Source organism: Polistes canadensis, unplaced genomic scaffold (genome assembly GCF_001313835.1).
Source record: "Polistes canadensis isolate GaletaPanama2010 unplaced genomic scaffold, ASM131383v1 scaffold_56, whole genome shotgun sequence".
NCBI lineage: Eukaryota > Metazoa > Arthropoda > Insecta > Hymenoptera > Vespidae > Polistes > Polistes canadensis.
In genome coordinates, this window is record NW_014569603.1 from 647050 (window position 1) to 663165 (window position 16116).

Consider the following 16116-nt stretch of genomic DNA (forward strand, 5'->3'; position numbering starts at 1 on the left):
GAGAGAGATAAATATTGAAAAAAAACAATATAACAAGAAGAAGAAGAAGAAGAAGAAGAAGAAGAAGAAGAAATAGAAGGATTAAAGGATCAAGAAAGATGCTGCGTTTGGACCACCACTGAGCAGATCAGTTCTTCGTCAGTACAGGTGTCAGGTGAGTGAGCAAGATCAAAAGAACTTTATCAAAATCGTTATCGCGATCTTCGATGATAAAACTTATGTATAAATATGTGTAGTTAAGTGCACGTGTGTGTTTGTGTTACCATTTCAAATATTAATTATGTCAACGAATAATATAAAAACGTCAGTAACAGAAATTTTTCCATTAAAAGAAATTTAATCTTGTCTTGATTAGCGAAATTTTTGGAGCATGACATATTAGTGAATATTAATTATTTACTCGAATCCATGACGATTCTTTAACGGAAGAACAACTTTATTCAGAATAAAAAGAAACAGATAAATTTGATTTAGATTTAGATTGTAGAAACGGTAAATGTTCGATTAGTTTTATTGACACATTCGAATGAATACATTTGAAAAAATGAGTTCGATAGAAAAATACAACGTAAGATCGTTGATTTTTCATTGACGTTATCGTTTAAGTCAATTAGAACGATGTCAATGCTATCGATTATTCATTGATTATTATCGCTCGTGTGTATGCGATAATTTTTTAAAGATACACAGTTTTATTGTTTAAGAATTTTACCGGTTAAACGAATTAACTCGTTATCGAAGTGACGTTACGTCTCTCGTGTCTAGCGAAACAAAAAAAGAAACAAAAAACCAAGAATGTGATTTAATTAATAATTAGTTAGAGAAGAGAGAATACATTTAGCCTCTCGTAATTCAGGATCTTCTTTCTTTCGTTCAGTAATCGTTCTTGTAAAAGCGAAATCATGGGAAAAAAATGCGTAACAATGTTGTTCGTCCTATTATTCATAATTAACGAAAGAAATAGTGACGTGTTATTTAATTATGTGAACACCCGGTATTACCACAGAGGATCCACTTCAATTCGTCCTGACGTATAGAAACTCATACATACTTACATACACAAACAAATACATATTATGCATATGTACGCAAGTATTTATCACTAAAATGAGGATCTACGGCTAGCTGATCCTCCTCCTCCGAGAGAAAAAGAGAACATCGATGACCCGTCGACGTTCGTATATTCTACTTGCTCGTCACATTTCAATTTGCACGAGGAATAAACAAAGTTCAAACGAAAATGGATTTGCGGAGAGCAATGAAACAAGAAATATCCCTACCGATAGGGATTCATTAAAATGGAACGTGACAACGGAATTCCATCATTTTTCTTTTCTTTTATTTTTTATATTTTGTATATTTAATTTTTTTTTCATTTCCTTCTCATTGCTGACCTTGCATAGGCAGACAGGATACTTCAGTAAGGATTTTAACGACTTATCGTAAAACCTGAATCCCGAGGAAAATCAGAAACCTAAAAGGTCTTTGGAAATTTTTCAAAACTTCATGTCGCAAACAATTCTTTGGGTACAATGATATAATATAAAGTAAAGGTTCTATTGAAACTCTGCTTGGAAACGTGCAAATTTGGAAAGTACTGGGATTTCGATGTAAGAAAAGAATTTATTAATCTATTGAATCTATTGAGTACGTTCTAAAATAGAAATTTAGTTTCAAAATCACGTTGCTGACTGAATATCATTTATTACAAAATTCTAACCATTAATATAAATGCATTTTAATACATGAAGATACATATAGAATGATGTTTGTTATGTTAAGTTAATATTATTTATTACAAAATTTTAACAATTAGTATGAATGCATTTTAAAATATGAAGAGATATTCAGATTGAATTATATTTGTCATGATAATTGTATATTATTTATTATAAATAATTCTAACAATTTGTGCAAGTCTCTTTTTGAAAATGGAGAATTGAGATTGAACGATCAAGAGGATACTTTTCGTTGAAGAAGCCTTCGAACAATTAATTATAATTGATACATACTGGTAGGATAATAAAAATCCAAGATCGATGAAGACAGTGACCCGTGTCCAGGTTTACCTGGAGGAAGTTGCCGTTCGTTAATTGATTCGTTCGCGTGGCTCGTTATTCGACGGCCAGGGTTGCTACTGTTAAATAACACCATCGAGTCTCTTCTCTCTTTTCTTCTTTTGTTTCTCAACCTCCTCTTTAGCAAAGTCTAGAGAAAAAGAGAGAAAAAGAGAGAGAGAAAAAGAGAGAGAGAGAGAGAGAAAAGCTCAGAGACGACGACGGGTACGGAACGAGAAGGTACGGTAAAATCCAAGTGGCCGGAGCGTTACATTCCACGGATGATTCAGGTGTGCCCCTCACAGTTCCCCCCTTTTCGTGGCTCTCTTCGAGAAAGCAGCAGCACCTCTCTCGATAGACTCGATGCACACTCTTTCGATACTCCCGCTATACTCGGAAGCTAACAACTAATCTTTACATTCTAATATTTCATATACTTCCATTTACAATATTAAATTTTATATCAAATTTTGATATTTGACATTATTTTATTTTTCATTTCATTATTTTTTAATCGACAAATATTTCTAACTGCAAGTCATAATGAATATAATTTGTTGTATTTTCTACATATATAATATTAGATATAGCAATTAATTAAGTGGCTTTTAAGCAAATCTAATATTTATTTTGTATACAAAATAGTCTTCATTATTTTCAACAATTTTGGTCTATCTTTCAGGCAACTGCTGAATTCCTTGACAGAAAAAGAAAAGATGATGATTTTGATGCAACAAGGCATCGAATTAATTGCTACGCTTTGAATAAAAATTAAAAAATAAAGAATATTTATTGAATCGTCTTTTTAATTTTATAAAATTCTAAGACTATGCGTCACGAATAGATAAATGTTAACTTTCTCGATATTGACAATTCGTTACATGGAAAAAACGGAATATCTGTATTTCGACATTAACTTATATTTTATATAACGTCATTGAAAAGGAAATACTCTGCGTGAAAACACGCACATTTTGCAACGCAACATTGATGCAGGTGGCAACACGCGTGATTGCTCGTGTCAACAAAACCACCTTTGGTTACGTCAGAAAGTCGTTTCAATCTTTATATAACTGATGGCTATAGATCGATTATCTTTTTTTTCTTCCTCTTCTTTATTTGCAATTATTCATAATTCATAGGTTTAAAAAATGTTTACAATTAATTTTAATAACTTTCATTCGAAGCGATTTATAAATGTTTCAGATGAAAGAAATATTTACTTGAAATTATTCACCTATAATTTTTATTAAAACAAAATCATATTAAAATTCTTGCCGACGTCTAATACGTCGGAAAGTTTTCGAAAGTGATAATATAATCGTAAATAATAATAAACTATTATAAATCTAGATGAGAGAGAGAGACGAATCGATCCTTTTTACCTAGATTAAAGGTGCATGAAGCGATTCGCATTTATTGGAGCGAAATTTTTTCTCTCTTGCGATTCCCATTTTGTGTTAGAGAGAATTTTAATGTGCCGATCGTTACCTGAACTAAAAGCGTCGTTCGAAGGAAACTTTCGAGTGAAAGTACGCACGATGATTATTATGCCTTTGCATTGCGTTATGTTCCATGTCATGAAATCCATTTATTCATCCATCCATTTCATACGTTTCATCTATTCATTCGTGTTAATCCATTATAAATTCTAAACAATCGATTAGATTTTTCGTTCTTCTTTTCTTTTCATTTATTTTCTTGACAAGGTTAACAATGAATTTTCAAATAGTTTTGAGCTCCGGAATACAAAATGTGTTACATTTCGATTTTATCTTCGTGCACTTCACGGACACTTATCTGCAGTTAAATGAAAAAAAATGATAATATCGTTGAAGTAGCGCGTGTGGTGAAAGCATTGTTTACATATAACGAAACTAACCAACACTAAAAACAATAAACTTCTACACGTCAAGCGTGTTCTTGTATGATGGCTGGACGATAATAATTAATTTTCGCTTTCAGTCATAATATCTCGCGTAATTTCCATTAGTTGATTTTAATTTCTACCAACTTTAAAGATATATCACTGTACAACTAATACGCCAATACTTACTGGATTTAATTTATTTTTAAATTAGATTTACGTTTGATCATACAATATCGTAGAAGAAGTTTTTATTATGTTCCATCTGAGGTCTTATCTTTCTCATCTATTTTTCATTATACTTTCATATATTTTTTTAATTTAATCGAGATCTTTTCAATCGAGTTTTTATTCACTAATTCAATATTTTTTCAGATTCCAACTGCATTACATTTTATAACGAACTCGCGAATACTATTCTTCATTTATTTGAAATTAAAATTTATCTTATATACAATGCAATGAATTAATTTTTTTTCTTATAAGACACAGACATCGTGGCGAGCAACATTATTTTTCTTAGATTTTAATGACATTTTAATCGAACAATATTTGGATGGAAAATAAAATTCTAAAAAAAAGAAACTCGTGGAATTAATTCGAATAAATAATTTATTGTTACAAAAATATTAGAACGAAAAATAATAATGTACAAACAAAAACGCGTCGAAATTAATTTCCTCGTCGATACGTCCGCGATATTCAAAAATATAAAAGAAAAGTGTAAAATTTCGTATATGCGTAAACATTTCTACGCACGCATACTTTTGTAGATACATACATACCGGGTGTCTCTTAGATTGGCATTTAGTTTTAGCCAGGAACTCAGGCTATCTCCGAGTTCAATCACATTACGAGTCGCGTCACGGTAGAGCGCGTACGCGTACGCACGCATATCGCTCTCTCGTTTTCACACATACTTACTCATACTAATACTCATACAAATACCCATACAAATACCCATACAAATACCCATATATATATTCATTTATTCAGCCATGGCCTCTGTAATTCCTTACACAACACGTTCACGAATATCGTAGCAACCTCGAGTTATACTTATTACTACTACTACTACTACACAAAACAACTGGGAAGGCCGTTCGTGATTATTTTATTTTTTTTCTATTTTTCTTCTATATTTTATTTTATTTTTTTTCTTATATTCACCCTTCCACACAACTATCGACCATTAAACGAATAGTTGTTTCGTGCCAGACGATTTACGATACGCGTTCCGATCGGAAATATTTCGAAATACGAGTAAATTTTTCACTTCTTTCCAAAGAACTTAAAAAGAAAGAAATGAAGAGATAAAAGATAAAGTTAAATAAATAGATAAAGAGAGAGAGAGAGAGAGAGAGAGAGATGGAGAGAGAGATGGACAGAGAGATGGACAGAGAGAGAGTGTGTGAGAAAGAAAGAGAAATCTCATTTCATCGAGCGTAAGGCTCGCCCTGCATTCCGGGCACGTAGAATTAACGCAAAGGGGTCGTCCTTGTCCTTCGAAGCGATGACTTTAACTCTGACGACCAATGAAACGCTCGCCTTCGTCGAATACTCTACGTGAACGTAATCGCCTCACTATACTTTTTTTATTATTCTTTAATCTTTTTTTTTTACTTTTTACTTTTTTATTTTATTTTTTGTTTTTTGCTATTTCCTTTTTTTCATACCTCTATCTCTCTGTCGGCCTTGAGAAGACACCTTTCGAATACGCATACGAAATGCAACGAGGAGGTTCCAAACGGATGAGTTTCGTTTTGTTGTTAGGTGATTTTATTCTTTTTTTTTCTTTTTTTGGATATACCTACTCAAGGTCGACTCGAAGATTCTGAAACATTCAAAAGACCATACTAGTGACTATTATCGCGATCTATAAATTCAAGTGAATATACAAGGTGTTACTAAATCTCTTTGATTATATATTGTTAGAATTTTTACACGTGTTCATTGAATTTTCGTATACATTTTTTTTCTTTTTAAATAAAATACAAATAAATCACATAATATCGATCAATAGATTATAATATAAAATATTATTTATCTTGTTATCTTCATTTTATCAATAATTGAAATAAATTTGAAAAAATGAAGTTTCGTACGATGTTGCGTTATGATAATGGTCGATAGAAAATTATTGAACGTATTTTAATTTAAAACGAATCGAATAGAATCTACAATGGCACGTTCGTGGGTGGAGTTAACCCGGTAACAAGAAAGCTTTCATGATTTCTCAGTTCGCGTGTGACCTCAATCACTATCAGTCTGGTACCACCATCGTTATTCCTATTTCTACTTGAGCAAGTAAATAACATTTACCAGCAAAGAGAAAAAGAAAGAGAGGAAGAGAGAGAATTTTTGAACGCTTTCGAAAAATAAAGAAAGTTAGAAAGAGAGAGAGAGGGAGAGAGAGAGAGAGAGAGAGAGAGAGAGAGAGAAATAAAGAAAAAGAAAAAGAAAGAAAGAGGTAACATCGAACTCTCGTATGCAGCTAACGCGTAGCACGTTCAGAGAATTTATCACAGTAACGACGAACGAGTAGTGACTCTCTGTGCTTCCTTGAACAAGCTCCAAGAAATCGTCTCATGTGCTTCCTTTTTCGCATTAAAAAAGAAGAAGAAAAGAAAAAAAAGAAACTACTCGAGCTGCTCCCTCTTTAAGAAGCTAATACTATCCTCGAAAGTACCTCTAATGCCTAACACGGTCTTTCTAATGACTCGTTGAACTTCTATCAATAAATCTATTTGGTTGTTCGGAATGTAAATTCGTTTTTTTCGTACAGACATTTCATTAATCACATTTACCGATACTCATTGTCAGTATTATTCTAAACTTCAAAATTATTTTACATTCTAACATTAGATATCACAAATGTAATTTAGAACTATTTTGCGTTTTTATCTGTCAAGTAGTTTCCTTTTGAGGGGTGGTGAAATCGACAGAAAATGGAAATCAAAATGAACATTTTTATCGTATTTTCTTGTTTCTTTTTTATAGAAAGAGTATAGGATAACATAATTATATATCGTTTACGGAAAAGATCTGTTAAGTGAAACGTTAGTTTCAAAATTAATTTTCGAAATATCCTTCCGTTTATTTTGGTGGATGCTGATCCATTGGCGGATGTTGATTGTCGCTATAACAACTGAAGAAATAGCTTAGAAATTGAATTATCAAATTCGACCGCTTTCGATCATTGAAAAAGAATTGGATTATAAATAAGAACAAATTGTCTTTTATTTACTATTGCGTAAACGAAAATACATTCCGAACGAGTTAATAGTCGAATTTCTTTTACTTTTAATTTTGTCGAATTAAGATGATCGTTTTGATTATCTTCAAATCAGTAAATCAATTAAGGTATAAATATTTTTATGAAATAATCTATACGGATGAGATAATAAATGTTTGTCGGTATAATAAACTTACAGTGTTTTTTGAAAAGAAACAAATTTTTTTATCAACCGATGAATATGGATTAGAGAACGATGAATGTTGATTAGGATAATAAACGCCGATGAGAAAGTAATAGATAATTAATAGAAAATAAAATAAAAACAATAAAGGGAAACATTTTTATGACGTCTATCGATGAAGCAATTAATCTGTGAATTAAACGATGAACGGTGATCGGTATAATAAATGTCGATAAGATTTAACGTCAATTAGAAAAATAACAAACTTGCATGAAGAAATGAATGTACGTATTAGACGATAAATTTTGATTAGGATGATAAATATTCGGTGCTAATTAGCAACAACAAGAAAAAAAATATATAAAAAGATTTACCCAAAAAATGAATATTGTCATTATAACGGAACGAAAGTGTCTCGACAGTAACATATCCTAGATAATATCCGTTTTCTATTGTAACAATTTTCCACGTATCGTAGACATTCCCAGGATTGAGTCATCGTGAGATGCATTACGTAAGGACGAGGTTACCACCTTCTGGAAAGGTAAAAAGAGAAAGAAAAAGGTGAGGAGAAAAAAATGTCTGTGAACGTTGGTATCGGAACCTATGTTTTAGGGGGGTAAGGGATTATGAATTATGCTATTGAAATTTCAAGAATTTGGACACTTTCATTTTTCCTTTCATTCTTTATCTTTCAATTTAAAATGGAGACTAACTTAATTATTTTTTTAATTAGTTTGAAATGACAAAACGGGAAAGAATACTATTCGGAAACAATGAATGTTGTTCAAATAATAAAAAAAAAATAGTAAAGAAAGAGAGTAAAAAGATCATTTTTTCTTTTTTATTTTCTTTGTAGAAGATATTTCAAATGTGTGATTTAATCATTGAAAAGTCCCGAATACGTTGGCTAGTTCTCGTGTGTCATCAATTTTGGCCAGCTTCCCATCCTATTCATCTTAACAAAATGTGAGTCTCTTTGGTGAGTCAGAGATGGCAAAAAGGTATTTACTTTTTCTTTATTTCTTACCTCGGCGCGATATACTTTTTCTTCTTTGCTCTGATTTACGCTGACTTTAACGAGTAGTAAATGGCCGTGTCCGTGCAGCAACTTTGCGAAGTAGTCACGGCTCGAAAACAAGCATCTTCTTTTTCGTATCTCGCCAATACTGTGATTACTTGCATCGGTCGTCATCGGTGAATATCGATGCTTCTTCTTTTTTATCTTCTCTCTTTCAAGGACTTTTATCCTTTCCTTTTCGTTTTATCTTATTTGACGTTTTTCGAGTATTCTTTTTATCCTTTTTACTGTTATTGTAGCTGATTTTTCTATTAGTTTTTTACCGATCAAATGATTCTTCTTACGTGCAATATGATTGACATTGAACACCGTGCAACAACAACAACAATAACAACTATAACAATGGCGCCTACTCAAAAAGATCCTCTTTCCATCCTTATATCTTTCTCTCTCTCTCTCTCTTCTCGATCATTCGATACATCGACAGACGACGACGACGACCATGAAAAAAATCTCCAAGTCCTCGCCTATCCTCCGCTAACCATAGACAGCAATCGTCGATATACGCGTATCTGACGTAACCGTATACTCTGTGAAAGAATATGCAAGATAGTTTGACGACTATCCTGGGATATAAATGTCATCTCTTTCTCATCTGACATATTTGCTAAATGTAATATATCGATAATATAACTGATTCAGTGGCTTTATAAAATGTTTTTTTATATCTTTCCGCGGAATTGTTTTCTATTCTTTTTTTCGTTTCATTTCTTCTTTCTTTCTTTTTTTTTTCATTTCGCTTCAATATGCGATAAAATTAATGGAAAAGTTTCTTTTTTCATCGGCCTATTAATCTTTTAAACCTTGTATCATATATTTACGATTAAAAATATTTATCTTATAATATCCGCTTTTGATATTAACTCTTGTCTCTTCCGTATTAAACTATCGTAAAATGAAACATTTATATTTCCAAGATTTATCGTTGATTCATCGTACTTTCACGTAGAGGCAAATAAATCTCCGTTACGATCGAAACGAATGCGTTTGCAGGACTCTCTGTCTGTCTATCCATCGATCGTAAAACCGTAAGGCAAATGTTTAACCCTTCGACTACTTTGATAACTTGCTAAGTATGAATCTGAAGAATTTGTTGATACACGTTCGACAATATTATTAATGATTCTTCAAATTGTGCTTTCTTAATTTTATTCTTCTACGACAAGATTTTAACATCCACGGAGATAGAATTTCATTTATTATAATATTTTTTTGTTCATTTTGTAAGCTCATATTGAAGTTCATTCATCGACAATAATTTCAAATTAGAAGGATTTGCTCTGAGTTACGTATACAATCGTTTGTTACAATTAGTCATTGAAAAGAATAATTCGAAATAAAAAAAATTACAACGAAACTTATTATAAATGATCCAACAAATATTTTTTTAAATGATAAGAATGATCAAATAAAATATCCTAAATGGTTCACGCAGATAAATTTACAACATTCGCTTCATTCAAAAGTTTCCTATTAAATTAATATAACTTTTCAAACGAAACTATCACAATACGTAACACACAAATCCCCTCATTCGTTCAAACATTCATAAATCATATCAAGTGATTCAATTTAAAATGAATTAATAGTATTTACTGCATTAAAAAATTTTATATTAAAATAATATAACTTCTCAAACAAAACCCATCACACAATATCTAACACACAAAAATCCTCATTTGTTCAAACGATAAATCAAATCAAATGGTCCAATATAAAATGATTTAACTAATATCCACTTCGTTCAAAAATATCTTCTTAAATAAAAATAGTAATTCTCTCAAAAAAATAGAAAAAATCTTCACAATATCTAGCAGAAAAAAAACAATCTTCCTTTGAACGATAAATCATTTCGAATGGTTTAACTGAAGATGAATGTACATCATCATATCCATTGGTCTGATCTCGATTAGGATGACTAGTTGGGATGAAGCTATCGATATGACGAGTAGGATGTATGAAAGGACGAAAGGGTTAGTGATGCTCCGTATCGAAAGCGTAGTTAGAGAAGAGAGATCAAGGTCGAAGGGATTGGTCGGCGGGAAAGGGAGCGATTAGAAGAAGAAGAAAGAAGGAAGGAAGGAGGAGCGGTTAAACCGGAAAGTCGAGCGAGATTGCCAGAAGAAGGATCCATGGAGCAAAACGATCCAACGACGATGACGACGACGACGACGACGTCGCTTGGCCAGTTCTCTCTCTTTTCCTCTTTTTTTTTTTTACTCTTATACTCGAAGACCGGCCATGATTACTCTCGTAATTGCTGGCGTACGCCTCGAACTTCCGGTCGAGGCTGCTACGAGAGAGGATCTACCGCCTCCTCAAAATTATTCCCAAAGAACTATTCTTTTATTACAAAATATGTTCATTGCTTGTTTCATAATGATTATTAAATATTATTATTTGTTTTATATTAAATAAGTATATATATATATATCTGTTCAGAAGTTATTCATCGCATTTTCATATTTTTTTTGATAAAGAAATTACAAAATTATTTATCGAAATTTTTATATTTCTTTAAATTTACAACCAATTATTATCACACATAAAAAGGATTAATCATTAGAAAGTAGAAAAAATAATTAATAATAAACATATTTTTTAAGAAATCTGCCTTTTTTTCCATTAAAAATTAGTTTCGGAAATGGGACCAAATTAAAAAAAAAAATATAATAATCTAATAATTAAATAAAGTTATCATCATACCAACTTAAGAAGTTTTACTCCAGTCGCGTGTGAGTTTAACCGGCTATTTTTTTTTTATTTTTATATAAAATTCAACTTAATAAGAATTCTAATTTTTTCTTGAAATGAGACTAACAAAAGAAACTAGTTATATACTTAATCTTTTTCTTTCTCTCTCTCTCTCTCTCTCTCTCTCTCTTTCTCTCTGTGTCTCTCTTCTCTGCTTTCTATCTCACGTAGCAGTTCTTAGCAAAGGAATCGTACGTGATTTATCGCAGAGAAACGTCTGAGCATTCTCGGTTTTATCTACTCCTGTGTTCACGAGCTTTAACATAACTAAAAAGGAACAACAAGAAGAAAAGTAAGAAGAAGAAAAGAAAATATATATAAAAACTTAAGTAAAATTGACAAACACATTTAAATTATAATTAAAATGAAATCGATATCAAACACACACACACACACACACACATGCATATATACGCCTCAAATATTTGCTCTAAAAATGAATAAACAAAACCCACGTAATATCTAAACACATACTTACTTAGAGACACATAAAAAACATTATTAACACATAGATATATCACATAAACACGTGCACACACGCACGCACGCACATACATATAGACAATACACAAAGATGAAGAGTAAAAGGAATAAGAATGTCAAGTCATGTTCTCTTCCTCGTCTGGGAAGAGAAGAGATTTGACCCTTTAACATCTAAGCACCGGTCTCGGTAGCCCAACCCGCAGGGAACCTTGTGGAAACGTTCTATCAAGGCCGTGGCCGAAGGAGTCCTTTTATTTTCTGGCCATTTGACGAGAGCGACATGCCAGACATTCCACACTGGAATAGCCGTGTAACTATGCTCACAGCATCGAGTAGGATGGTACGTTGGTACGTCTTCTTTCTCTTTCTTTCTTTCTTTCTTTCAACAAGAGAAGGAAACCCAAACGCATATACGCAGTTCAGAGAGAAAGAGAGAGTTTCCTCGTGCATGTGTTTAAAAATCGCGCGTACCATCTCAGCGAGTTCTCTCTCTCAATATATGTATATATTCGTGTATGTGTGTGTATATATGTACACATATGTGCGTATATGTGTATACGTATGTGTGTCTGCTGTCCGTCTCTCTCTTACTCTATATCTGTATGTGTGTGTGTACGTTGGTGTGCTCGCGCGTACCTAAAGGACGGAGCCCCAAGGCCGATCACTGGCAAACCCTTTCTCTCTCTTGTCCTACCTTCTTCTTTCTACATATATCCCTCCAAAGCTACAAGAACTCTCTTGCTCATGAGAAAAGGAGCTAAGATCTCTCCTCTACCGTCCACACTTATCCTAACTTACTTATTTTCATTAAATAGTCCCTTATTTCATTATTTTCTAAAATTATCGCGCCTAATTTCATTGGAAACATCTTCAGATAAATTATTATTTTTTATCATTTGTTTATATACACATGTTTTTCTTTTCTTGTTTTATATTAAATGGTTTTTAAATAATTCAATTAATAATTAATTTAATTTAATCAATGAATTAATGAAAAAATATAAATTAATATGAGGTATAGTATGAATGTATTGTGCTAAGGACTTTAGAAGAAAAAAGAGTAAGAAACAGTTGTGTAATGAATATCCGGTTAAACTCGACATTTAAAGTTTTTCGTTTTTAGAATGGAGAGAAAAAAAACTAAACCATAGGTCTACTAAAAGGACCATAAATACGAGGTTTTAAACTCACATGAAAGTTTGCACCTGCGCTTACCTTATCGGGTATCTAGCAGGTTCATGCACCGATCAGGAAACACGGAATCGATTCGAGATCTCGAAGGTCGGTGATCTCGAAGAGAGTTCGAGTTCTTTCCGTTACGTTACTACTTGTGTGACTATTCTTAGATAATTAGAATTTAAAAAAAAAAGAGAAAAAAAAAGGACAAAAATGTTTAAAACGACGATCAAACGGCAGGTGTGTAAATACACACATTTATCTATTTGTATTTGCACGAGTACACTCGAGCAACAAACAAATGGGATTTAATATGTTAACTCAGGTTTGATATATTTTAAAAAGAACAGAAACGTCTTGGTTTGATCAAAGAAAACCTCGGGAATGTTGCTAAGTTGCTGATTGCTTAGAATCACGTGCGTTAACTAACATTTCCGATGAGCTTGGCAACTTTATTGTAAAACGAAAAGTTAAGCCAATTCTTTCTATTAATCTTACATTCACTTTTATTTTATTATAATATACGAATTATATAAAATATACATCAAACAAAATGGTCCTTTTGATAGTATTAATTCTTTCAAAAAGTTTTGCAAAATTATTGTTTTTTCTATTAAATAAAAAATTTGAAGTAAATAAAAAATCTACAACAAATAACATTTGTATTATTTCAAAATAAAAAGCAAAAAAACAGTTTCGTATTTATGAAATAACGTATAACTTAGAAATAAACCTAATGCATGAGAGATCGTGGGAATCGGTTAGAGACAAGTATTCATAGAATTACGATTTACTTATTTATCTCGGGAAACGTATGCATCTTAAAGCCGAAATACTTGGGATAGCAGAGATACCAAGAAAGAAGCGGATCGCACGAATACTTTGAATGGTTTCGCCTTTCTTTCAAATCTGAGCTACGTGAACATTGCTCACCCAAGGGTGAGACTACTTTTTTGATCCTTCCTGACACCTTGTGAAAAGATTGATCACTGCAAAAAAGAAAAAAACAATGACGATCTAGTACTACATTTATATTATGTACTTTAAAACAACATTAAAAACAAAAAATCTTGACAAATAATTCAGAAGTGTCCGTCAATATTGAAATTATTCATCAATTAATGTAAAATATATTTTAATTATATTATATTTTTATTATTATTTACGTATCTCTTTTTCGATGTCAACGTACTGAATTACATAAAAAAGATGGCGGATGGAGTAGTCTAATCCTTTTTAAGTTTCCACTCTAGTCTTTCCACTTTATCCATAGTTGGACTTTGTCGTAGATCAAAGAATAAGAAATGGTAGAACAAGAGAGAAAGAAAGAAAGAGAGAGAGAGAGAGAGAGAGAGAGAGAGAGAGAGAGAGAGATAAATAAAGAGAAAAAGTAATAGAAAGAAAGAGAAAGATAGATAGAACGTAAGATGCTGTTTGAAACGTTTCCTCCGTACCAGTTCGTACCCGTACTCGGAATAGCTAGCTCCTTTTCTCTCCTTTTCTCTCTCTACTACGTTCGCCGTAATGGTTGGTAGGAAACGAACGAGTTACAACTCGGTAGCCAAGCTTGATTGCTACAAATACTTTACGAGCATAAAAGCGTAAATTCTACCGCGTCAACTTTACCTTTAAACTGTATTCCTTTTTTATTTGCTATATCGCGATGTATCTACGTCAGATTAGATCTTCGGCTGATCGATCGGAATGATTTTATCTTAACGAAAAAATTACGATTAAAAAAGTTAAATAAGTCTATTTTTCAATTTACGCAATAATTTTAATCGTACCTTTTCGATGATACCAATTATTGACAGATAGTAGGAATAAGAATTTGTACGAATTAAATTATTATTTCGATAATAATGAAATCTAATAATATTTCAAACAATAATAAATCGTCAGATGAATAAAAAAAAGCAAAAAATAAGAAAATCCAATGATTATGGTATAAAATAAAATGACGTTTCACCTGTTAAATAAAGTGTTAGAGTCGCGTAGTGTTTGTTGTTAGAAGAGGATCGTGTTGGTACAGATCGTGGAGCATAAATTCGTTCACCCACGTGAGTACATCGAAAACGTGGGCGTTTAGTTTTCCATAAGGGTTTACATTAGACCTTACTGTGAGCTATTTGTAACGCTACACGGTAAAACTTACTCGAGATGTAACCAAGAGCTATGGAATATGGTGCTTGCTTATATGGGAGACTGCTAGCTCTTACAAGGATCCTCTCTCTCTCTCACTTTTTCCCTCTTTTTCTCTTAAATGTTTATTTCGCATGTCGCGTGCTACACGGTACTTGCGACGACGCATGACAAATGGCAAGGACTAGCCAAAGGAACACGCTTTAATCGCGCGTATCTGCGTCGCGTATCGCATACCATAGTCAGCGTGACGTATCCTCCTATTACAGAAACCTAACAGAAAGAAAGAAAGAGAGAGAGAAAGAGAGAGAGAGAGAGAGAGAGAGAGAGAAGGAGAGATACCACAACTTCTTTTTTCTTGATAAAATTACATGATTTTCTTGATTGATATTCCTGAGTTCATCAGACTTCGACTTGGTAATTTCCTTGATGAAACGATTCGAAAGAATCTAATGGAATCTTTGATGGAAACTTTTCAATTAAAATTGTTCGTTATTTACAATTGTTCGTTATAATAATTGATATATATTTGTATTGAATCAACTCGTAATAAAAAAAAAATATTCAAAATTACTGCTATCTTCCTTATCCTTTGATTTGATAATCTTACAAATTTTACAATAATAAAGAAACATATTCAAAAACAAATATTCTTTGGTTATTCAATTGCCTCGAACTATAATTTTTCATACTTTTCTCGACAGAGATCCTGGTACTTATATAGTATAATATATACATATATATACAAATATATATGTATATATATATTTATATAGATAAGATAAAAAAAATAAAGAAAAAGAAAAAGGGAAACTCTTTTAAATAGTTGTTTAGAATGCGGGTAGAGATTATGGCAGAAAGAAGAATCTATGCATCTTATGTTAGTCTAGACGTCTTTTGCCAAGTATTTTGCGAGCCGTATTCGTTTGGATCTCTTACGATAACTATAATTCTTATCCTTCCCAAGGATTGCTTTGGGTTGCGATCCTTAATGGAACGTGCGTGTAATCGCGGTAATAAGATAGATTTTCTACGACCCTTTCTCTCTCTCTCTCTCTCTCTCTCTCTCTCTCTCTCTCTTTTTTTTTTTCTTTCTCATTTTCTTTCTCTGTTTTCCTTTCATTTTATACGCCTACG

The 16116-nt window shown here is 32.1% G+C and overlaps 1 protein-coding gene across 1 annotated transcript in view; it reads left to right on the top strand.

The window, feature by feature from the left end:
• Positions 1-16116, top strand: part of LOC106785775 — a 31376-nt gene continuing 15260 nt past the window's right edge. The window contains exon 1 of the mRNA XM_014746494.1: positions 1-154. The gene's annotated coding sequence lies outside the window, so the exon portion shown is untranslated. The remainder of the gene's footprint in view (positions 155-16116) is intronic.